The sequence below is a fragment of the Triturus cristatus genome, chromosome 12 (genome assembly GCF_964204655.1).
Source record: "Triturus cristatus chromosome 12, aTriCri1.1, whole genome shotgun sequence".
NCBI lineage: Eukaryota > Metazoa > Chordata > Amphibia > Caudata > Salamandridae > Triturus > Triturus cristatus.
Window position 1 is genome coordinate 661,520,814 of NC_140595.1, and position 24,260 is coordinate 661,545,073.

Sequence of the window (24,260 nt, forward strand, 5' to 3'; positions counted from 1 at the left end):
CAAAATCATAGATATATTCATACCTCAGTAAGAATACATGTTGCAATTTACATCCTGTGTGCAGACTGGCCTTGTAGCTCAGTGGCAGAGCACTGGTCTTGTAAACCAGGGGTCATGAGTTCAAGCCTCATCAGGGCATTTTTACATGAGTCTTTCTGTATTTTGTTTTCAAGTCATTCTTCCCTGGAGTCACACCTTGCTTTAGGATTGCTTATTGCCAAGCTTCCCTTTCCTGCTTTCATATTATCAAGAAAATATCATGAAGATCATTGAATTATAAATTATTGCCTCACCCCTTCCGATCGCCTGACGAACGCCTGACAAACGCCATTCTCACCCTGCCGGGCAAGCCCTGCCGGGCAAAGCCAAATAAGCCATGCATATTTACAGTTCCTTTGAAAGGCAGAGCGAGGACTAGGACCTCTGTTCCGACTGAATCTGCATCCACAGAAAGGATGTTATAAGGCCCTACAAATTTCACCAAGGAGATGTGAAAGTCTTCCCCCATAAAATACTTTTTTTCCCAGATACCCCGGCTCTTAGGCAAATGAGGTTACTCCTCAAAACACCACCCCCACTCACCATAAATATCCTTCTCTCCTGCTGTCCATTCAAATGATACAAGGTATCTTGTACATAGAGAGAAAGGGAGAATAGGCAGACTTGCTTCAAAGATTTGGTGACTTTGGATGGGTGGGTTGAATGAAGAAGTGAACCTGGTTTCTGGGAAAGGAGTATCGAGATGAAGATGAGGAAAAGTGAACATGGACCACATTCATAGGTTAGAGAAATACATTTAATAGGTTGAATGGTTTTGAAAAGTGAACTTCGAGCAGTAATTGTTGGTTTTTAAACTGCAAAGAAATTAAAAATGAATGTGGGATTGGAGGCACACTCTGAACAGAAAAGCACCATAAGCTGCTATGGTGCAACTCAAGATGGTGAATAGAACCTTTAATATGATGATGCTCTTCTTTTGCTAGTTTTTTCGAGTCACCTTTTATTGTAAGTAGCTGATCCAGCATTTTTTGCAGCACTTCAGTTTATGGTTATCATGTGAGAACACAGTTTTCATCATATTTATTATTCTACAAATGTATTTTTAAATGCACTGATGTGGTGTTTGCATGAAATGCAAGATGGCACATCATGGAATGTTTAAACTGAGCATCGCGGAGGATATGTGATATTTGGCACCCAGAGGAGTAGGACACGTAGATCCTATAAGAAGTAAAGACTCTCTAGCAAGGGCCGTCCATACTCTGAGTTTAAACTTTACTTTTTGTGAAATGGTTTATGAAAAACAACACGGCTGCTCCAGGTGAGGCTCGAACTCACAACCTCGGCATGGCTCAGTGCAAGTACTGCTGTATAAGTACCGCGCGCTAACCGATTGCGCCACTGGAGCTCTCTCTTTTCACATCTCCCCAGGTGAGCCATCTACAGCTGACCAAGTAGATGACAGACACTGCTCCATCATTCACTGTGCAAGATCGACTCACATGCTAGCATGTTATCATGACTATTAAAAATACAGTCCAAACGGAATAGATTCTATAATTGTCCTATAACATATGCTCTGTCTATTCAAAACCCCATAGAATTATATCTTGACAGTTCTGACAAAGTCTAGGGGAATCTTATGAATATTTGTAATTAGCACATAGTAAGAATTTCCCAAAAATGAAATGTAGGTCCCTGATTGGGGGAAGACGTGGAATGTGAGATCTTGCCTCAGCTGTTTTTTTCTTTTTTAGGTACAGTATATTGACACTTCAGTACCTTTTGTGAAGCAAGGTTTCAGATGGGGCTGTAGGGCAGACGAGGTGGCCGAGTGGTTAAGGCGATGGACTGCTAATCCATTGTGCTCTGCACGCGTGGGTTCGAATCCCACCTTCGTCGGAAAGCCATCAGAGTCTCTTTTGATGGCCAGCATTTCTTGTAGTATAATTACACTCTCTTTCAAGACAGAGCCAGGATCCGCTAGATGGGATCATCTGACTGTTCCATTTTAACAAATATGTCAAATAAAGTGAAGTATTTTGTGCGTAATAGAAATTAGATCTTTCATGGAGTTTCCAGAGGATTGCCTTTCACTCACTCCTGGCTTATTAACCAGTTTGGATAAATAGATTGATAAGAAAGCAGCTCTTACTCCTAAAGTTTAGGCCGTCTCAAATGAATGACTGTTAACATATGTCTGCCCCACAGAGACAGATCACTTCTAATAAGTGGGTTCTCTATATGTCACTGATTGCAGACATACTAACTAGAGCTATCGGTATGGTCTTGAATGCGAAAACTCTTATTTTCTCATATGAAAATGTAGTTTTTCATACTTCCAAAAAAAGTGCCTTAAGCATGGTCTTCAATGTGTGCGCGCACGTGGACATTCATATGCAACTACGTTTCCATACAGAGTCTCAAAATCATAGATATATTCATACCTCAGTAAGAATACATGTTGCAATTTACATCCTGCGTGCAGACTGGCCTTGTAGCTCAGTGGCAGAGCACTGGTCTTGTAAACCAGGGGTCATGAGTTCAAGCCTCATCAGGGCCTTTTTACATGAGTCTTTCTGTATGTTGTTTTCAAGTCATTCTTCCCTGGAGTCACACCTTGCTTTAGGATTGCTTATTGCCAAGCTTCCCTTTCCTGCTTTCATATTATCAAGAAAATATCATGAAGATCATTGAATTATAAATTATTGCCTCACCCCTTCCGATCGCCTGACGAACGCCTGACAAACGCCATTCTCACCCTGCCGGGCAAGCCCTGCCGGGCAAAGCCAAATAAGCCATGCATATTTACAGTTCCTTTGAAAGGCAGAGCGAGGACTAGGACCTCTGTTCCGACTGAATCTGCATCCACAGAAAGGATGTTATAAGGCCCTACAAATTTCACCAAGGAGATGTGAAAGTCTTCCCCCATAAAATACTTTTTTTCCCAGATACCCCGGCTCTTAGGCAAATGAGGTTACTCCTCAAAACCCCACCCCCACTCACCATAAATATCCTTCTCTCCTGCTGTCCATTCAAATGATACAAGGTATCTTGTACATAGAGAGAAAGGGAGAATAGGCAGACTTGCTTCAAAGATTTGGTGACTTTGGATGGGTGGGTTGAATGAAGAAGTGAACCTGGTTTCTGGGAAAGGAGTATCGAGATGAAGATGAGGAAAAGTGAACATGGACCACATTCATAGGTTAGAGAAATACATTTAATAGGTTGAATGGTTTTGAAAAGTGAACTTCGAGCAGTAATTGTTGGTTTTTAAACTGCAAAGAAATTAAAAATGAATGTGGGATTGGAGGCACACTCTGAACAGAAAAGCACCATAAGCTGCTATGGTGCAACTCAAGATGGTGAATAGAACCTTTAATATGATGATGCTCTTCTTTTGCTAGTTTTTTCGAGTCACCTTTTATTGTAAGTAGCTGATACAGCATTTTTTGCAGCTCTTCAGTTTATGGTTATCATGTGAGAACACAGTTTTCATCATATTTATTATTCTACAAATGTATTTTTAAATGCACTGATGTGGTGTTTGCATGAAATGCAAGATGGCACATCATGGAATGTTTAAACTGAGCATCGCGGAGGATATGTGATATTTGGCACCCAGAGGAGTAGGACACGTAGATCCTATAAGAAGTAAAGACTCTCTAGCAAGGGCCGTTCATACTCTGAGTTTAAACTTTACTTTTTGTGAAATGGTTTATGAAAAACAACACGGCTGCTCCAGGTGAGGCTCGAACTCACAACCTCGGCATGGCTCAGTGCAAGTACTGCTGTATAAGTACCGCGTGCTAACCGATTGCGCCACTGGAGCTCTCTCTTTGCACATCTCCCCAGGTGAGCCATCTACAGCTGACCAAGTAGATGACAGACACTGCTCCATCATTCACTGTGCAAGATCGACTCACATGCTAGCATGTTATCATGACTATTAAAAATACAGTCCAAACGGAATAGATTCTATAATTGTCCTATAACATATGCTCTGTCTATTCAAAACCCCATAGAATTATATCTTGACAGTTCTGACAAAGTCTAGGGGAATCTTATGAATATTTGTAATTAGCACATAGTAAGAATTTCCCAAAAATGAAATGTAGGTCCCTGATTGGGGGAAGACGTGGAATGTGAGATCTTGCCTCAGCTGTTTTTTTCTTTTTTAGGTACAGTATATTGACACTTCAGTACCTTTTGTGAAGCAAGGTTTCAGATGGGGCTGTAGGGCAGACGAGGTGGCCGAGTGGTTAAGGCGATGGACTGCTAATCCATTGTGCTCTGCATGCGTGGGTTCAAATCCCACCTTCGTCGGAAAGCCATCAGAGTCTCTTTTGATGGCCAGCATTTCTTGTAGTATAATTACACTCTCTTTCAAGACAGAGCCAGGATCCGCTAGATGGGATCATCTGACTGTTCCATATTAACAAATATGTCAAATAAAGTGAAGTATTTTGTGCGTAATAGAAATTAGATCTTTCATGGAGTTTCCAGAGGATTGCCTTTCACTCACTCCTGGCTTATGAACCAGTTTGGATAAATAGATTGATAAGAAAGCAGCTCTTACTCCTAAAGTTTAGGCCGTCTCAAATGAATGACTGTTAACATATGTCTGCCCCACAGAGACAGATCACTTCTAATAAGTGGGTTCTCTATATGTCACTGATGGCAGACATACTAACTAGAGCTATCGGTATGGTCTTGAATGCGAAAACTCTTATTTTCTCATATGAAAATGTAGTTTTTCATACTTCCAAAAAAAGTGCCTTAAGCATGGTCTTCAATGTGTGCGCGCACGTGGACATTCATATGCAACTACGTTTCCATACAGAGTCTCAAAATCATAGATATATTCATACCTCAGTAAGAATACATGTTGCAATTTACATCCTGCGTGCAGACTGGCCTTGTAGCTCAGTGGCAGAGCACTGGTCTTGTAAACCAGGGGTCATGAGTTCAAGCCTCATCAGGGCCTTTTTACATGAGTCTTTCTGTATGTTGTTTTCAAGTCATTCTTCCCTGGAGTCACACCTTGCTTTAGGATTGCTTATTGCCAAGCTTCCCTTTCCTGCTTTCATATTATCAAGAAAATATCATGAAGATCATTGAATTATACATTATTGCCTCACCCCTTCCGAACGCCTGACAAACGCCATTCTCACCCTGCCGGGCAAAGCCAAATAAGCCATGCATATTTACAGTTCCTTTGAAAGGCAGAGCGAGGACTAGGACCTCTGTTCCGACTGAATCTGCATCCACAGAAAGGATGTTATAAGGCCCTACAAATTTCACCAAGGAGATGTGAAAGTCTTCCCCCATAAAATACTTTTTTTCCCAGATACCCCGGCTCTTAGGCAAATGAGGTTACTCCTCAAAACCCCACCCCCACTCACCATAAATATCCTTCTCTCCTGCTGTCCATTCAAATGATACAAGGTATCTTGTACATAGAGAGAAAGGGAGAATAGGCAGACTTGCTTCAAAGATTTGGTGACCTTGGATGGGTGGGTTGAATGAAGAAGTGAACCTGGTTTCTGGCAAAGGAGTATCGAGATGAAGATGAGGAAAAGTGAACATGGACCACATTCATAGGTTAGAGAAATACATTTAATAGGTTGAATGGTTTTGAAAAGTGAACTTCGAGCAGTAATTGTTGTTTTTTAAACTGCAAAGAAATTAAAAATGAATGTGGGATTGGAGGCACACTCTGAGCAGAAAAGCACCATAAGCTGCTATGGTGCAACTCAAGATGGTGAATAGAACCTTTAATATGATGATGCTCTTCTTTTGCTACTTTTTTTGAGTCACCTTTTATTGTAAGTAGCTGATACAGCATTTTTTGCAGCTCTTCAGTTTATGGTTATCATGTGAGAACACTGTTTTCATCATATTTATTATTCTACAAATATATTTTTAAATGCACTGATGTGGTGTTTGCATGAAATGCAAGATGGCACATCATGGAATGTTTAAACTGAGCATCGCGGAGGATATGTGATATTTGGCACCCAGAGGAGTAGGACACGTAGATCCTATAAGAAGTAAAGACTCTCTAGCAAGGGCCGTCCATACTCTGAGTTTAAACTTTACTTTTTGTGAAATGGTTTATGAAAATCAACACGGCTGCTAAAGGTGAGGCTCGAACTCACAACCTCGGCATGGCTCAGTGCAAGTACTGCTGTATAAGTACCGCGCGCTAACCGATTGCGCCACTGGAGCTCTCTCTTTTCACATCTCCCCAGGTGAGCCATCTACAGCTGACCAAGTAGATGACAGACACTGCTCCATCATTCACTGTGCAAGATCGACTCACATGCTAGCATGTTATCATGACTATTAAAAATACAGTCCAAACGGAATAGATTCTATAATTGCCCTATAACATATGCTCTGTCTATTCAAAACCCCATAGAATTATATCTTGACAGTTCTGACAAAGTCTAGGGGAATCTTATGAATATTTGTAATTAGCACATAGTAAGAATTTCCCAAAAATGAAATGTAGGTCCCTGATTGGGGGAAGACGTGGAATGTGAGATCTTGCCTCAGCTGTTTTTTTCTTTTTTAGGTACAGTATATTGACACTTCAGTACCTTTTGTGAAGCAAGGTTTCAGATGGGGCTGTAGGGCAGACGAGGTGGCCGAGTGGTTAAAGCGATGGACTGCTAATCCATTGTGCTCTGCACGCGTGGGTTCGAATCCCACCTTCGTCGGAAAGCCATCAGAGTCTCTTTTGATGGCCAGCATTTCTTGTAGTATAATTACACTCTCTTTCAAGACAGAGCCAGGATCCGCTAGATGGGATCATCTGACTGTTCCATTTTAACAAATATGTCAAATAAAGTGAAGTATTTTGTGCGTAATAGAAATTATATCTTTCATGGAGTTTCCAGAGGATTGCCTTTCACTCACTCCTGGCTTATTAACCAGTTTGGATAAATAGATTGAAAAGAAAGCAGCTCTTACTCCTAAAGTTTAGGCCGTCTCAAATGAATGACTGTTAACATATGTCTGCCCCACAGAGACAGATCACTTCTAATAAGTGGGTTCTCTATATGTCACTGATTGCAGACATACTAACTAGAGCTATCGGTATGGTCTTGAATGCGAAAACTCTTATTTTCTCATATGAAAATGTAGTTTTTCATACTTCCAAAAAAAGTGCCTTAAGCATGGTCTTCAATGTGTGCGCGCACGTGGACATTCATATGCAACTACGTTTCCATACAGAGTCTCAAAATCATAGATATATTCATACCTAAGTAAGAATACATGTTGCAATTTACATGCTTCGTGCAGACTGGCCTTGTAGCTCAGTGGCAGAGCACTGGTCTTGTAAACCAGGGGTCATGAGTTCAAGCCTCATCAGGGCCTTTTTACATGAGTCTTTCTGTATGTTGTTTTCAAGTCATTCTTCCCTGGAGTCACACCTTGCTTTAGGATTGCTTATTGCCAAGCTTCCCTTTCCTGCTTTCATATTATCAAGAAAATATCATGAAGATCATTGAATTATAAATTATTGCCTCACCCCTTCCGATCGCCTGACGAACGCCTGATAAACGCCATTCTCACCCTGCCGGGCAAAGCCAAATAAGCCATGCATATTTACAGTTCCTTTGAAAGGCAGAGCGAGGACTAGGACCTCTGTTCCGACTGAATCTGCGTCCACAGAAAGGATGTTATAAGGCCCTACAAATTTCACCAAGGAGATGTGAAAGTCTTCCCCCATAAAATACTTTTTTTCCCAGATACCCCGGCTCTTAGGCAAATGAGGTTACTCCTCAAAACCCCACCCCCACTCACCATAAATATCCTTCTCTCCTGCTGTCCATTCAAATGATACAAGGTATCTTGTACATAGAGAGAAAGGGAGAATAGGCAGACTTGCTTCAAAGATTTGGTGACTTTGGATGGGTGGGTTGAATGAAGAAGTGAACCTGGTTTCTGGGAAAGGAGTATCGAGATGAAGATGAGGAAAAGTGAACATGGACCACATTCATAGGTTAGAGAAATACATTTAATAGGTTGAATGGTTTTGAAAAGTGAACTTCGAGCAGTAATTGTTGGTTTTTAAACTGCAAAGAAATTAAAAATGAATGTGGGATTGGAGGCACACTCTGAACAGAAAAGCACCATAAGCTGCTATGGTGCAACTCAAGATGGTGAATAGAACCTTTAATATGATGATGCTCTTCTTTTGCTAGTTTTTTCGAGTCACCTTTTATTGTAAGTAGCTGATACAGCATTTTTTGCAGCTCTTCAGTTTATGGTTATCATGTGAGAACACAGTTTTCATCATATTTATTATTCTACAAATGTATTTTTAAATGCACTGATGTGGTGTTTGCATGAAATGCAAGATGGCACATCATGGAATGTTTAAACTGAGCATCGCGGAGGATATGTGATATTTGGCACCCAGAGGAGTAGGACACGTAGATCCTATAAGAAGTAAAGACTCTCTAGCAAGGGCCGTTCATACTCTGAGTTTAAACTTTACTTTTTGTGAAATGGTTTATGAAAAACAACACGGCTGCTCCAGGTGAGGCTCGAACTCACAACCTCGGCATGGCTCAGTGCAAGTACTGCTGTATAAGTACCGCGTGCTAACCGATTGCGCCACTGGAGCTCTCTCTTTGCACATCTCCCCAGGTGAGCCATCTACAGCTGACCAAGTAGATGACAGACACTGCTCCATCATTCACTGTGCAAGATCGACTCACATGCTAGCATGTTATCATGACTATTAAAAATACAGTCCAAACGGAATAGATTCTATAATTGTCCTATAACATATGCTCTGTCTATTCAAAACCCCATAGAATTATATCTTGACAGTTCTGACAAAGTCTAGGGGAATCTTATGAATATTTGTAATTAGCACATAGTAAGAATTTCCCAAAAATGAAATGTAGGTCCCTGATTGGGGGAAGACGTGGAATGTGAGATCTTGCCTCAGCTGTTTTTTTCTTTTTTAGGTACAGTATATTGACACTTCAGTACCTTTTGTGAAGCAAGGTTTCAGATGGGGCTGTAGGGCAGACGAGGTGGCCGAGTGGTTAAGGCGATGGACTGCTAATCCATTGTGCTCTGCATGCGTGGGTTCAAATCCCACCTTCGTCGGAAAGCCATCAGAGTCTCTTTTGATGGCCAGCATTTCTTGTAGTATAATTACACTCTCTTTCAAGACAGAGCCAGGATCCGCTAGATGGGATCATCTGACTGTTCCATATTAACAAATATGTCAAATAAAGTGAAGTATTTTGTGCGTAATAGAAATTAGATCTTTCATGGAGTTTCCAGAGGATTGCCTTTCACTCACTCCTGGCTTATGAACCAGTTTGGATAAATAGATTGATAAGAAAGCAGCTCTTACTCCTAAAGTTTAGGCCGTCTCAAATGAATGACTGTTAACATATGTCTGCCCCACAGAGACAGATCACTTCTAATAAGTGGGTTCTCTATATGTCACTGATGGCAGACATACTAACTAGAGCTATCGGTATGGTCTTGAATGCGAAAACTCTTATTTTCTCATATGAAAATGTAGTTTTTCATACTTCCAAAAAAAGTGCCTTAAGCATGGTCTTCAATGTGTGCGCGCACGTGGACATTCATATGCAACTACGTTTCCATACAGAGTCTCAAAATCATAGATATATTCATACCTCAGTAAGAATACATGTTGCAATTTACATCCTGCGTGCAGACTGGCCTTGTAGCTCAGTGGCAGAGCACTGGTCTTGTAAACCAGGGGTCATGAGTTCAAGCCTCATCAGGGCCTTTTTACATGAGTCTTTCTGTATGTTGTTTTCAAGTCATTCTTCCCTGGAGTCACACCTTGCTTTAGGATTGCTTATTGCCAAGCTTCCCTTTCCTGCTTTCATATTATCAAGAAAATATCATGAAGATCATTGAATTATACATTATTGCCTCACCCCTTCCGAACGCCTGACAAACGCCATTCTCACCCTGCCGGGCAAAGCCAAATAAGCCATGCATATTTACAGTTCCTTTGAAAGGCAGAGCGAGGACTAGGACCTCTGTTCCGACTGAATCTGCATCCACAGAAAGGATGTTATAAGGCCCTACAAATTTCACCAAGGAGATGTGAAAGTCTTCCCCCATAAAATACTTTTTTTCCCAGATACCCCGGCTCTTAGGCAAATGAGGTTACTCCTCAAAACCCCACCCCCACTCACCATAAATATCCTTCTCTCCTGCTGTCCATTCAAATGATACAAGGTATCTTGTACATAGAGAGAAAGGGAGAATAGGCAGACTTGCTTCAAAGATTTGGTGACTTTGGATGGGTGGGTTGAATGAAGAAGTGAACCTGGTTTCTGGGAAAGGAGTATCGAGATGAAGATGAGGAAAAGTGAACATGGACCACATTCATAGGTTAGAGAAATACATTTAATAGGTTGAATGGTTTTGAAAAGTGAACTTCGAGCAGTAATTGTTGGTTTTTAAACTGCAAAGAAATTAAAAATGAATGTGGGATTGGAGGCACACTCTGAACAGAAAAGCACCATAAGCTGCTATGGTGCAACTCAAGATGGTGAATAGAACCTTTAATATGATGATGCTCTTCTTTTGCTAGTTTTTTCGAGTCACCTTTTATTGTAAGTAGCTGATACAGCATTTTTTGCAGCTCTTCAGTTTATGGTTATCATGTGAGAACACAGTTTTCATCATATTTATTATTCTACAAATGTATTTTTAAATGCACTGATGTGGTGTTTGCATGAAATGCAAGATGGCACATCATGGAATGTTTAAACTGAGCATCGCGGAGGATATGTGATATTTGGCACCCAGAGGAGTAGGACACGTAGATCCTATAAGAAGTAAAGACTCTCTAGCAAGGGCCGTCCATACTCTGAGTTTAAACTTTACTTTTTGTGAAATGGTTTATGAAAAACAACACGGCTGCTCCAGGTGAGGCTCGAACTCACAACCTCGGCATGGCTCAGTGCAAGTACTGCTGTATAAGTACCGCGCGCTAACCGATTGCGCCACTGGAGCTCTCTCTTTTCACATCTCCCCAGGTGAGCCATCTACAGCTGACCAAGTAGATGACAGACACTGCTTCATCATTCACTGTGCAAGATCGACTCACATGCTAGCATGTTATCATGACTATTAAAAATACAGTCCAAACGGAATAGATTCTATAATTGTCCTATAACATATGCTCTGTCTATACAAAACCCCATAGAATTATATCTTGACAGTTCTGACAAAGTCTAGGGGAATCTTATGAATATTTGTAAATAGCACATAGTAAGAATTTCCCAAAAATGAAATGTAGGTCCCTGATTGGGGGAAGACGTGGAATGTGAGATCTTGCCTCAGCTGTTTTTTTCTTTTTTAGGTACAGTATATTGACACTTCAGTACCTTTTGTGAAGCAAGGTTTCAGATGGGGCTGTAGGGCAGACGAGGTGGCCGAGTGGTTAAGGCGATGGACTGCTAATCCATTGTGCTCTGCACGCGTGGGTTCGAATCCCACCTTCGTCGGAAAGCCATCAGAGTCTCTTTTGATGGCCAGCATTTCTTGTAGTATAATTACACTCTCTTTCAAGACAGAGCCAGGATCCGCTAGATGGGATCATCTGACTGTTCCATTTTAACAAATATGTCAAATAAAGTGAAGTATTTTGTGCGTAATAGAAATTAGATCTTTCATGGAGTTTCCAGAGGATTGCCTTTCACTCACTCCTGGCTTATGAACCAGTTTGGATAAATAGATTGATAAGAAAGCAGCTCTTACTCCTAAAGTTTAGGCCGTCTCAAATGAATGACTGTTAACATATGTCTGCCCCACAGAGACAGATCACTTCTAATAAGTGGGTTCTCTATATGTCACTGATGGCAGACATACTAACTAGAGCTATCGGTATGGTCTTGAATGCGAAAACTCTTATTTTCTCATATGAAAATGTAGTTTTTCATACTTCCAAAAAAAGTGCCTTAAGCATGGTCTTCAATGTGTGCGCGCACGTGGACATTCATATGCAACTACGTTTCCATACAGAGTCTCAAAATCATAGATATATTCATACCTCAGTAAGAATACATGTTGCAATTTACATCCTGCGTGCAGACTGGCCTTGTAGCTCAGTGGCAGAGCACTGGTCTTGTAAACCAGGGGTCATGAGTTCAAGCCTCATCAGGGCCTTTTTACATGAGTCTTTCTGTATGTTGTTTTCAAGTCATTCTTCCCTGGAGTCACACCTTGCTTTAGGATTGCTTATTGCCAAGCTTCCCTTTCCTGCTTTCATATTATCAAGAAAATATCATGAAGATCATTGAATTATACATTATTGCCTCACCCCTTCCGAACGCCTGACAAACGCCATTCTCACCCTGCCGGGCAAAGCCAAATAAGCCATGCATATTTACAGTTCCTTTGAAAGGCAGAGCGAGGACTAGGACCTCTGTTCCGACTGAATCTGCATCCACAGAAAGGATGTTATAAGGCCCTACAAATTTCACCAAGGAGATGTGAAAGTCTTCCCCCATAAAATACTTTTTTTCCCAGATACCCCGGCTCTTAGGCAAATGAGGTTACTCCTCAAAACCCCACCCCCACTCACCATAAATATCCTTCTCTCCTGCTGTCCATTCAAATGATACAAGGTATCTTGTACATAGAGAGAAAGGGAGAATAGGCAGACTTGCTTCAAAGATTTGGTGACCTTGGATGGGTGGGTTGAATGAAGAAGTGAACCTGGTTTCTGGCAAAGGAGTATCGAGATGAAGATGAGGAAAAGTGAACATGGACCACATTCATAGGTTAGAGAAATACATTTAATAGGTTGAATGGTTTTGAAAAGTGAACTTCGAGCAGTAATTGTTGTTTTTTAAACTGCAAAGAAATTAAAAATGAATGTGGGATTGGAGGCACACTCTGAGCAGAAAAGCACCATAAGCTGCTATGGTGCAACTCAAGATGGTGAATAGAACCTTTAATATGATGATGCTCTTCTTTTGCTACTTTTTTTGAGTCACCTTTTATTGTAAGTAGCTGATACAGCATTTTTTGCAGCTCTTCAGTTTATGGTTATCATGTGAGAACACTGTTTTCATCATATTTATTATTCTACAAATATATTTTTAAATGCACTGATGTGGTGTTTGCATGAAATGCAAGATGGCACATCATGGAATGTTTAAACTGAGCATCGCGGAGGATATGTGATATTTGGCACCCAGAGGAGTAGGACACGTAGATCCTATAAGAAGTAAAGACTCTCTAGCAAGGGCCGTCCATACTCTGAGTTTAAACTTTACTTTTTGTGAAATGGTTTATGAAAATCAACACGGCTGCTAAAGGTGAGGCTCGAACTCACAACCTCGGCATGGCTCAGTGCAAGTACTGCTGTATAAGTACCGCGCGCTAACCGATTGCGCCACTGGAGCTCTCTCTTTTCACATCTCCCCAGGTGAGCCATCTACAGCTGACCAAGTAGATGACAGACACTGCTCCATCATTCACTGTGCAAGATCGACTCACATGCTAGCATGTTATCATGACTATTAAAAATACAGTCCAAACGGAATAGATTCTATAATTGCCCTATAACATATGCTCTGTCTATTCAAAACCCCATAGAATTATATCTTGACAGTTCTGACAAAGTCTAGGGGAATCTTATGAATATTTGTAATTAGCACATAGTAAGAATTTCCCAAAAATGAAATGTAGGTCCCTGATTGGGGGAAGACGTGGAATGTGAGATCTTGCCTCAGCTGTTTTTTTCTTTTTTAGGTACAGTATATTGACACTTCAGTACCTTTTGTGAAGCAAGGTTTCAGATGGGGCTGTAGGGCAGACGAGGTGGCCGAGTGGTTAAAGCGATGGACTGCTAATCCATTGTGCTCTGCACGCGTGGGTTCGAATCCCACCTTCGTCGGAAAGCCATCAGAGTCTCTTTTGATGGCCAGCATTTCTTGTAGTATAATTACACTCTCTTTCAAGACAGAGCCAGGATCCGCTAGATGGGATCATCTGACTGTTCCATTTTAACAAATATGTCAAATAAAGTGAAGTATTTTGTGCGTAATAGAAATTATATCTTTCATGGAGTTTCCAGAGGATTGCCTTTCACTCACTCCTGGCTTATTAACCAGTTTGGATAAATAGATTGAAAAGAAAGCAGCTCTTACTCCTAAAGTTTAGGCCGTCTCAAATGAATGACTGTTAACATATGTCTGCCCCACAGAGACAGATCACTTCTAATAAGTGGGTTCTCTATATGTCACTGATTGCAGACATACTAACTAGAGCTATCGGTATGGTCTTGAATGCGAAAACTCTTATTTTCTCATATGAAAATGTAGTTTTTCATACTTCCAAAAAAAGTGCCTTAAGCATGGTCTTCAATGTGTGCGCGCACGTGGACATTCATATGCAACTACGTTTCCATACAGAGTCTCAAAATCATAGATATATTCATACCTAAGTAAGAATACATGTTGCAATTTACATGCTTCGTGCAGACTGGCCTTGTAGCTCAGTGGCAGAGCACTGGTCTTGTAAACCAGGGGTCATGAGTTCAAGCCTCATCAGGGCCTTTTTACATGAGTCTTTCTGTATGTTGTTTTCAAGTCATTCTTCCCTGGAGTCACACCTTGCTTTAGGATTGCTTATTGCCAAGCTTCCCTTTCCTGCTTTCATATTATCAAGAAAATATCATGAAGATCATTGAATTATAAATTATTGCCTCACCCCTTCCGATCGCCTGACGAACGCCTGATAAACGCCATTCTCACCCTGCCGGGCAAAGCCAAATAAGCCATGCATATTTACAGTTCCTTTGAAAGGCAGAGCGAGGACTAGGACCTCTGTTCCGACTGAATCTGCGTCCACAGAAAGGATGTTATAAGGCCCTACAAATTTCACCAAGGAGATGTGAAAGTCTTCCCCCATAAAATACTTTTTTTCCCAGATACCCCGGCTCTTAGGCAAATGAGGTTACTCCTCAAAACCCCACCCCCACTCACCATAAATATCCTTCTCTCCTGCTGTCCATTCAAATGATACAAGGTATCTTGTACATAGAGAGAAAGGGAGAATAGGCAGACTTGCTTCAAAGATTTGGTGACTTTGGATGGGTGGGTTGAATGAAGAAGTGAACCTGGTTTCTGGGAAAGGAGTATCGAGATGAAGATGAGGAAAAGTGAACATGGACCACATTCATAGGTTAGAGAAATACATTTAATAGGTTGAATGGTTTTGAAAAGTGAACTTCGAGCAGTAATTGTTGGTTTTTAAACTGCAAAGAAATTAAAAATGAATGTGGGATTGGAGGCACACTCTGAACAGAAAAGCACCATAAGCTGCTATGGTGCAACTCAAGATGGTGAATAGAACCTTTAATATGATGATGCTCTTCTTTTGCTAGTTTTTTCGAGTCACCTTTTATTGTAAGTAGCTGATACAGCATTTTTTGCAGCTCTTCAGTTTATGGTTATCATGTGAGAACACAGTTTTCATCATATTTATTATTCTACAAATGTATTTTTAAATGCACTGATGTGGTGTTTGCATGAAATGCAAGATGGCACATCATGGAATGTTTAAACTGAGCATCGCGGAGGATATGTGATATTTGGCACCCAGAGGAGTAGGACACGTAGATCCTATAAGAAGTAAAGACTCTCTAGCAAGGGCCGTTCATACTCTGAGTTTAAACTTTACTTTTTGTGAAATGGTTTATGAAAAACAACACGGCTGCTCCAGGTGAGGCTCGAACTCACAACCTCGGCATGGCTCAGTGCAAGTACTGCTGTATAAGTACCGCGTGCTAACCGATTGCGCCACTGGAGCTCTCTCTTTGCACATCTCCCCAGGTGAGCCATCTACAGCTGACCAAGTAGATGACAGACACTGCTCCATCATTCACTGTGCAAGATCGACTCACATGCTAGCATGTTATCATGACTATTAAAAATACAGTCCAAACGGAATAGATTCTATAATTGTCCTATAACATATGCTCTGTCTATTCAAAACCCCATAGAATTATATCTTGACAGTTCTGACAAAGTCTAGGGGAATCTTATGAATATTTGTAATTAGCACATAGTAAGAATTTCCCAAAAATGAAATGTAGGTCCCTGATTGGGGGAAGACGTGGAATGTGAGATCTTGCCTCAGCTGTTTTTTTCTTTTTTAGGTACAGTATATTGACACTTCAGTACCTTTTGTGAAGCAAGGTTTCAGATGGGGCTGTAGGGCAGACGAGGTGGCCGAGTGGTTAAGGCGATGGACTGCTAATCCATTGTGCTCTGCATGCGTGGGTTCAAATCCCACCTTCGTCGGAAAGCCATCAGAGTCTCTTTTGATGGCCAGCATTTCTTGTAGTATAATTACACTCTCTTTCAAGACAGAGCCAGGATCCGCTAGATGGGATCATCTGACTGTTCCATATTAACAAATATGTCAAATAAAGTGAAGTATTTTGTGCGTAATAGAAATTAGATCTTTCATGGAGTTTCCAGAGGATTGCCTTTCACTCACTCCTGGCTTATGAACCAGTTTGGATAAATAGATTGATAAGAAAGCAGCTCTTACTCCTAAAGTTTAGGCCGTCTCAAATGAATGACTGTTAACATATGTCTGCCCCACAGAGACAGATCACTTCTAATAAGTGGGTTCTCTATATGTCACTGATGGCAGACATACTAACTAGAGCTATCGGTATGGTCTTGAATGCGAAAACTCTTATTTTCTCATATGAAAATGTAGTTTTTCATACTTCCAAAAAAAGTGCCTTAAGCATGGTCTTCAATGTGTGCGCGCACGTGGACATTCATATGCAACTACGTTTCCATACAGAGTCTCAAAATCATAGATATATTCATACCTCAGTAAGAATACATGTTGCAATTTACATCCTGCGTGCAGACTGGCCTTGTAGCTCAGTGGCAGAGCACTGGTCTTGTAAACCAGGGGTCATGAGTTCAAGCCTCATCAGGGCCTTTTTACATGAGTCTTTCTGTATGTTGTTTTCAAGTCATTCTTCCCTGGAGTCACACCTTGCTTTAGGATTGCTTATTGCCAAGCTTCCCTTTCCTGCTTTCATATTATCAAGAAAATATCATGAAGATCATTGAATTATACATTATTGCCTCACCCCTTCCGAACGCCTGACAAACGCCATTCTCACCCTGCCGGGCAAAGCCAAATAAGCCATGCATATTTACAGTTCCTTTGAAAGGCAGAGCGAGGACTAGGACCTCTGTTCCGACTGAATCTGCATCCACAGAAAGGATGTTATAAGGCCCTACAAATTTCACCAAGGAGATGTGAAAGTCTTCCCCCATAAAATACTTTTTTTCCCAGATACCCCGGCTCTTAGGCAAATGAGGTTACTCCTCAAAACCCCACCCCCACTCACCATAAATATCCTTCTCTCCTGCTGTCCATTCAAATGATACAAGGTATCTTGTACATAGAGAGAAAGGGAGAATAGGCAGACTTGCTTCAAAGATTTGGTGACTTTGGATGGGTGGGTTGAATGAAGAAGTGAACCTGGTTTCTGGGAAAGGAGTATCGAGATGAAGATGAGGAAAAGTGAACATGGACCACATTCATAGGTTAGAGAAATACATTTAATAGGTTGAATGGTTTTGAAAAGTGAACTTCGAGCAGTAATTGTTGGTTTTTAAACTGCAAAGAAATTAAAAATGAATGTGGGATTGGAGGCACACTCTGAACAGAAAAGCACCATAAGCTGCTATGGTGCAACTCAAGATGGTGAATAGAACCTTTAATATGATGATGCTCTTCTTTTGCTAGTTTTTTCGAGTCACCTTTTATTGTAAGTAGCTGATACAGCATTTTTTGCAGCTCTTCAGTTTATGGTTATCATGTGAGAACACAGTTTTCATCATATTTATTATTCTACAAATGTATTTTTAAATGCACTGATGTGGTGTTTGCATGAAATGCAAGATGGCACATCATGGAATGTTTAAACTGAGCATCGCGGAGGATATGTGATATTTGGCACCCAGAGGAGTAGGACACGTAGATCCTATAAGAAGTAAAGACTCTCTAGCAAGGGCCGTCCATACTCTGAGTTTAAACTTTACTTTTTGTGAAATGGTTTATGAAAAACAACACGGCTGCTCCAGGTGAGGCTCGAACTCACAACCTCGGCATGGCTCAGTGCAAGTACTGCTGTATAAGTACCGCGCGCTAACCGATTGCGCCACTGGAGCTCTCTCTTTTCACATCTCCCCAGGTGAGCCATCTACAGCTGACCAAGTAGATGACAGACACTGCTTCATCATTCACTGTGCAAGATCGACTCACATGCTAGCATGTTATCATGACTATTAAAAATACAGTCCAAACGGAATAGATTCTATAATTGTCCTATAACATATGCTCTGTCTATACAAAACCCCATAGAATTATATCTTGACAGTTCTGACAAAGTCTAGGGGAATCTTATGAATATTTGTAAATAGCACATAGTAAGAATTTCCCAAAAATGAAATGTAGGTCCCTGATTGGGGGAAGACGTGGAATGTGAGATCTTGCCTCAGCTGTTTTTTTCTTTTTTAGGTACAGTATATTGACACTTCAGTACCTTTTGTGAAGCAAGGTTTCAGATGGGGCTGTAGGGCAGACGAGGTGGCCGAGTGGTTAAGGCGATGGACTGCTAATCCATTGTGCTCTGCACGCGTGGGTTCGAATCCCACCTTCGTCGGAAAGCCATCAGAGTCTCTTTTGATGGCCAGCATTTCTTGTAGTATAATTACACTCTCTTTCAAGACAGAGCCAGGATCCGCTAGATGGGATCATCTGACTGTTCCATTTTAACAAATATGTCAAATAAAGTGAAGTATTTTGTGCGTAATAGAAATTAGATCTTTCATGGAGTTTCCAGAGGATTGCCTTTCACTCACTCCTGGCTTATTAACCAGTTTGGATAAATAGATTGATAAGAAAGCAGCTCTTACTCCTAAAGTTTAGGCCGTCTCAAATGAATGACTGTTAACATATGTCTGCCCCACAGAGACAGATCACTTCTAATAAGTGGGTTCTCTATATGTCACTGATTGCAGACATACTAACTAGAGCTATCGGTATGGTCTTGAATGCGAAAACTCTTATTTTCTCATATGAAAATGTAGTTTTTCATACTTCCAAAAAAAGTGCCTTAAGCATGGTCTTCAATGTGTGCGCGCACGTGGACATTCATATGCAACTACGTTTCCATACAGAGTCTCAAAATCATAGATATATTCATACCTCAGTAAGAATACATGTTGCAATTTACATCCTGCGTGCAGACTGGCCTTGTAGCTCAGTGGCAGAGCACTGGTCTTGTAAACCAGGGGTCATGAGTTCAAGCCTCATCAGGGCCTTTTTACATGAGTCTTTCTGTATGTTATTTTCAAGTCATTCTTCCCTGGAGTCACACCTTGCTTTAGGATTGCTTATTGCCAAGCTTCCCTTTCCTGCTTTCATATTATCAAGAAAATATCATGAAGATCATTGAATTATACATTATTGCCTCACCCCTTCCGATCGCCTGACGAACGCCTGACAAACGCCATTCTCACCCTGCCGGGCAAGCCCTGCCGGGCAAAGCCAAATAAGCCATGCATATTTACAGTTCCTTTGAAAGGCAGAGCGAGGACTAGGACACTGTTCCGACTGAATCTGCATCCACAGAAAGGATGTTATAAGGCCCTACAAATTTCACCAAGGAGATGTGAAAGTCTTCCCCCATAAAATACTTTTTTTCCCAGATACCCCGGCTCTTAGGCAAATGAGGTTACTCCTCAAAACCCCACCCCCACTCACCATAAATATCCTTCTCTCCTGCTGTCCATTCAAATGATACAAGGTATCTTGTACATAGAGAGAAAGGGAGAATAGGCAGACTTGCTTCAAAGATTTGGTGACCTTGGATGGGTGGGTTGAATGAAGAAGTGAACCTGGTTTCTGGCAAAGGAGTATCGAGATGAAGATGAGGAAAAGTGAACATGGACCACATTCATAGGTTAGAGAAATACATTTAATAGGTTGAATGGTTTTGAAAAGTGAACTTCGAGCAGTAATTGTTGTTTTTTAAACTGCAAAGAAATTAAAAATGAATGTGGGATTGGAGGCACACTCTGAGCAGAAAAGCACCATAAGCTGCTATGGTGCAACTCAAGATGGTGAATAGAACCTTTAATATGATGATGCTCTTCTTTTGCTACTTTTTTTGAGTCACCTTTTATTGTAAGTAGCTGATACAGCATTTTTTGCAGCTCTTCAGTTTATGGTTATCATGTGAGAACACTGTTTTCATCATATTTATTATTCTACAAATATATTTTTAAATGCACTGATGTGGTGTTTGCATGAAATGCAAGATGGCACATCATGGAATGTTTAAACTGAGCATCGCGGAGGATATGTGATATTTGGCACCCAGAGGAGTAGGACACGTAGATCCTATAAGAAGTAAAGACTCTCTAGCAAGGGCCGTCCATACTCTGAGTTTAAACTTTACTTTTTGTGAAATGGTTTATGAAAATCAACACGGCTGCTAAAGGTGAGGCTCGAACTCACAACCTCGGCATGGCTCAGTGCAAGTACTGCTGTATAAGTACCGCGCGCTAACCGATTGCGCCACTGGAGCTCTCTCTTTTCACATCTCCCCAGGTGAGCCATCTACAGCTGACCAAGTAGATGACAGACACTGCTCCATCATTCACTGTGCAAGATCGACTCACATGCTAGCATGTTATCATGACTATTAAAAATACAGTCCAAACGGAATAGATTCTATAATTGTCCTATAACATATGCTCTGTCTATTCAAAACCCCATAGAATTATATCTTGACAGTTCTGACAAAGTCTAGGGGAATCTTATGAATATTTGTAATTAGCACATAGTAAGAATTTCCCAAAAATGAAATGTAGGTCCCTGATTGGGGGAAGACGTGGAATGTGAGATCTTGCCTCAGCTGTTTTTTTCTTTTTTAGGTACAGTATATTGACACTTCAGTACCTTTTGTGAAGCAAGGTTTCAGATGGGGCTGTAGGGCAGACGAGGTGGCCGAGTGGTTAAAGCGATGGACTGCTAATCCATTGTGCTCTGCACGCGTGGGTTCGAATCCCACCTTCGTCGGAAAGCCATCAGAGTCTCTTTTGATGGCCAGCATTTCTTGTAGTATAATTACACTCTCTTTCAAGACAGAGCCAGGATCCGCTAGATGGGATCATCTGACTGTTCCATTTTAACAAATATGTCAAATAAAGTGAAGTATTTTGTGCGTAATAGAAATTATATCTTTCATGGAGTTTCCAGAGGATTGCCTTTCACTCACTCCTGGCTTATTAACCAGTTTGGATAAATAGATTGAAAAGAAAGCAGCTCTTACTCCTAAAGTTTAGGCCGTCTCAAATGAATGACTGTTAACATATGTCTGCCCCACAGAGACAGATCACTTCTAATAAGTGGGTTCTCTATATGTCACTGATTGCAGACATACTAACTAGAGCTATCGGTATGGTCTTGAATGCGAAAACTCTTATTTTCTCATATGAAAATGTAGTTTTTCATACTTCCAAAAAAAGTGCCTTAAGCATGGTCTTCAATGTGTGCGCGCACGTGGACATTCATATGCAACTACGTTTCCATACAGAGTCTCAAAATCATAGATATATTCATACCTCAGTAAGAATACATGTTGCAATTTACATGCTTCGTGCAGACTGGCCTTGTAGCTCAGTGGCAGAGCACTGGTCTTGTAAACCAGGGGTCATGAGTTCAAGCCTCATCAGGGCCTTTTTACATGAGTCTTTCTGTATGTTGTTTTCAAGTCATTCTTCCCTGGAGTCACACCTTGCTTTAGGATTGCTTATTGCCAAGCTTCCCTTTCCTGCTTTCATATTATCAAGAAAATATCATGAAGATCATTGAATTATAAATTATTGCCTCACCCCTTCCGATCGCCTGACGAACGCCTGATAAACGCCATTCTCACCCTGCCGGGCAAAGCCAAATAAGCCATGCATATTTACAGTTCCTTTGAAAGGCAGAGCGAGGACTAGGACCTCTGTTCCGACTGAATCTGCGTCCACAGAAAGGATGTTATAAGGCCCTACAAATTTCACCAAGGAGATGTGAAAGTCTTCCCCCATAAAATACTTTTTTTCCCAGATACCCCGGCTCTTAGGCAAATGAGGTTACTCCTCAAAACCCCACCCCCACTCACCATAAATATCCTTCTCTCCTGCTGTCCATTCAAATGATACAAGGTATCTTGTACATAGAGAGAAAGGGAGAATAGGCAGACTTGCTTCAAAGATTTGGTGACCTTGGATGGGTGGGTTGAATGAAGAAGTGAACCTGGTTTCTGGGAAAGGAGTATCGAGATTAAGGGTGGGCGTAGTTCGCGAAGTAGCACTTCGCGAAGCTACGCAAAGTGAAGTTCGCACTACGCGAGCTACGCGTAGCACTTCGCGAACTGCGAAGTAACATGTTCGCACTGTGCAAGATGTTGTTTTCAATGATTGCACAGTGCGGACAAGCAACCGGCACTGTGCAATCATTGAAAATGGCATCTTGCACAGTGCGAGCTGTAGTTTTCTGCTGCTCGAGTAGATTTTTACTCGAGCTGCAGCTTTCTCAACGCGAACTGGTAGTTTCTCATCGCGAGCGGTCGCGAGCATACGCGACCCCTCGCAATGAGAAACCTGACCTTCTCGCGTTGGGAATCTCGCCGGGAGGTTTATTTTCCATGCTCGCGATCGCGAACAAGGAAAAAGTCTCGCCAGGATGTCATTTTGCTTGCTCGCGGTCGCCAACTTGACGTTGAGGACCGCGAGCAAGCAAAAAATGACCGCAGCACTACGCAACACTACGCTACGCGTGTTCGCACTGTGCTACGTGCAGTTCGCGTAGTGCGAAGTAGCGCGAACTTCGCAAACTACGCGAGCGTAGCGTAGTGCTTCGCCCAGGCCTAATCGAGATGAAGATGAGGAAAAGTGAACATGGACCACATTCATAGGTTAGAGAAATACATTTAATAGGTTGAATGGTTTTGAAAAGTGAACTTCGAGCAGTAATTGTTGGTTTTTAAACTGCAAAGAAATTAAAAATGAATGTGGGATTGGAGGCACACTCTGAGCAGAAAAGCACCATAAGTTGCTATGATGCAACTCAAGATGGTGAATAGAACCTTTAATATGATGATGCTCTTCTTTTGCTAGTTTTTTCGAGTCACCTTTTATTGTAAGTAGCTGATACAGCATTTTTTGCAGCTCTTCAGTTTATGGTTATCATGTGAGAACACTGTTTTCATCATATTTATTATTCTACAAATGTATTTTTAAATGCACTGATGTGGTGTTTGCATGAAATGCAAGATGGCACATCATGGAATGTTTAAACTGAGCATCGCGGAGGATATGTGATATTTGGCACCCAGAGGAGTAGGACACGTAGATCCTATAAGAAGTAAAGACTCTCTCAAGGGCCGTCCATACTCTGAGTTTAAACTTTACTTTTTGTGAAATGGTTTATGAAAATCAACACGGCTGCTACAGGTGAGGCTTGAACTCACAACCTCGGCATGGCTCAGTGCAAGTACTGCTGTATAAGTACCGCGCGCTAACCGATTGCGCCACTGGAGCTCTCTCTTTTCACATCTCCCCAGGTGAGCCATCTACAGCTGACCAAGTAGATGACAGACACTGCTCCAATATTCACTGTGCAAGATCGACTCACATGCTAGCATGTTATCATGACTATTAAAAATACAGTCCAAACGGAATAGATTCTATAATTGTCCTATAACATATGCTCTGTCTATTCAAAACCCCATAGAATTATATCTTGACAGTTCTGACAAAGTCTAGGGGAATCTTATGAATATTTGTAATTAGCACATAGTAAGAATTTCCCAAAAATGAAATGTAGGTCCCTGATTGGGGGAAGACGTGGAATGTGAGATCTTGCCTCAGCTGTTTTTTTCTTTTTTAGGTACAGTATATTGACACTTCAGTACCTTTTGTGAAGCAAGGTTTCAGATGGGGCTGTAGGGCAGACGAGGTGGCCGAGTGGTTAAGGCGATGGACTGCTAATCCATTGTGCTCTGCACGCGTGGGTTCGAATCCCACCTTCGTCGGAAAGCCATCAGAGTCTCTTTTGATGGCCAGCATTTCTTGTAGTATAATTACACTCTCTTTCAAGACAGAGCCAGGATCCGCTAGATGGGA

At 41.3% G+C, this 24,260-nt stretch overlaps 16 non-coding genes across 16 annotated transcripts; 13 read left to right on the forward strand and 3 right to left on the reverse strand.

The window, feature by feature from the left end:
• Nucleotides 1-1,313: 1,313 nt before the first annotated feature.
• On the reverse strand, nt 1,314-1,408 carry TRNAI-UAU (transfer RNA isoleucine (anticodon UAU)). Its single transcript has 2 exons — nt 1,371-1,408; nt 1,314-1,349 (listed from the first exon to the last, which is right to left on the reverse strand). It is a non-coding gene; the product is annotated as a tRNA-Ile (tRNA).
• A 412-nt stretch (nt 1,409-1,820) lies between these two features.
• Nucleotides 1,821-1,902, forward strand: TRNAS-GCU (transfer RNA serine (anticodon GCU)). The gene has a single exon. It is a non-coding gene; the product is annotated as a tRNA-Ser (tRNA).
• Nucleotides 1,903-2,491: 589 nt separating this feature from the next.
• Nucleotides 2,492-2,563, forward strand: TRNAT-UGU (transfer RNA threonine (anticodon UGU)). The gene has a single exon. It is a non-coding gene; the product is annotated as a tRNA-Thr (tRNA).
• A 2,352-nt stretch (nt 2,564-4,915) lies between these two features.
• Nucleotides 4,916-4,987, forward strand: TRNAT-UGU (transfer RNA threonine (anticodon UGU)). The gene has a single exon. It is a non-coding gene; the product is annotated as a tRNA-Thr (tRNA).
• Nucleotides 4,988-7,314: 2,327 nt separating this feature from the next.
• Nucleotides 7,315-7,386, forward strand: TRNAT-UGU (transfer RNA threonine (anticodon UGU)). The gene has a single exon. It is a non-coding gene; the product is annotated as a tRNA-Thr (tRNA).
• A 2,338-nt stretch (nt 7,387-9,724) lies between these two features.
• Nucleotides 9,725-9,796, forward strand: TRNAT-UGU (transfer RNA threonine (anticodon UGU)). Its single transcript has one exon. It is a non-coding gene; the product is annotated as a tRNA-Thr (tRNA).
• Nucleotides 9,797-10,945: 1,149 nt separating this feature from the next.
• TRNAI-UAU (transfer RNA isoleucine (anticodon UAU)) lies at nt 10,946-11,040 on the reverse strand. Its single transcript has 2 exons — nt 11,003-11,040; nt 10,946-10,981 (listed from the first exon to the last, which is right to left on the reverse strand). It is a non-coding gene; the product is annotated as a tRNA-Ile (tRNA).
• Nucleotides 11,041-11,452: 412 nt separating this feature from the next.
• TRNAS-GCU (transfer RNA serine (anticodon GCU)) lies at nt 11,453-11,534 on the forward strand. The gene has a single exon. It is a non-coding gene; the product is annotated as a tRNA-Ser (tRNA).
• A 589-nt stretch (nt 11,535-12,123) lies between these two features.
• On the forward strand, nt 12,124-12,195 carry TRNAT-UGU (transfer RNA threonine (anticodon UGU)). Its single transcript has one exon. It is a non-coding gene; the product is annotated as a tRNA-Thr (tRNA).
• A 2,327-nt stretch (nt 12,196-14,522) lies between these two features.
• Nucleotides 14,523-14,594, forward strand: TRNAT-UGU (transfer RNA threonine (anticodon UGU)). Its single transcript has one exon. It is a non-coding gene; the product is annotated as a tRNA-Thr (tRNA).
• Nucleotides 14,595-16,932: 2,338 nt separating this feature from the next.
• Nucleotides 16,933-17,004, forward strand: TRNAT-UGU (transfer RNA threonine (anticodon UGU)). Its single transcript has one exon. It is a non-coding gene; the product is annotated as a tRNA-Thr (tRNA).
• A 1,149-nt stretch (nt 17,005-18,153) lies between these two features.
• On the reverse strand, nt 18,154-18,248 carry TRNAI-UAU (transfer RNA isoleucine (anticodon UAU)). The gene is made up of 2 exons: nt 18,211-18,248; nt 18,154-18,189 (listed from the first exon to the last, which is right to left on the reverse strand). It is a non-coding gene; the product is annotated as a tRNA-Ile (tRNA).
• Nucleotides 18,249-18,660: 412 nt separating this feature from the next.
• TRNAS-GCU (transfer RNA serine (anticodon GCU)) lies at nt 18,661-18,742 on the forward strand. Its single transcript has one exon. It is a non-coding gene; the product is annotated as a tRNA-Ser (tRNA).
• A 589-nt stretch (nt 18,743-19,331) lies between these two features.
• On the forward strand, nt 19,332-19,403 carry TRNAT-UGU (transfer RNA threonine (anticodon UGU)). The gene has a single exon. It is a non-coding gene; the product is annotated as a tRNA-Thr (tRNA).
• A 2,351-nt stretch (nt 19,404-21,754) lies between these two features.
• On the forward strand, nt 21,755-21,826 carry TRNAT-UGU (transfer RNA threonine (anticodon UGU)). The gene has a single exon. It is a non-coding gene; the product is annotated as a tRNA-Thr (tRNA).
• Nucleotides 21,827-24,087: 2,261 nt separating this feature from the next.
• Nucleotides 24,088-24,169, forward strand: TRNAS-GCU (transfer RNA serine (anticodon GCU)). Its single transcript has one exon. It is a non-coding gene; the product is annotated as a tRNA-Ser (tRNA).
• The last annotated feature ends 91 nt before the right edge of the window (nt 24,170-24,260 follow it).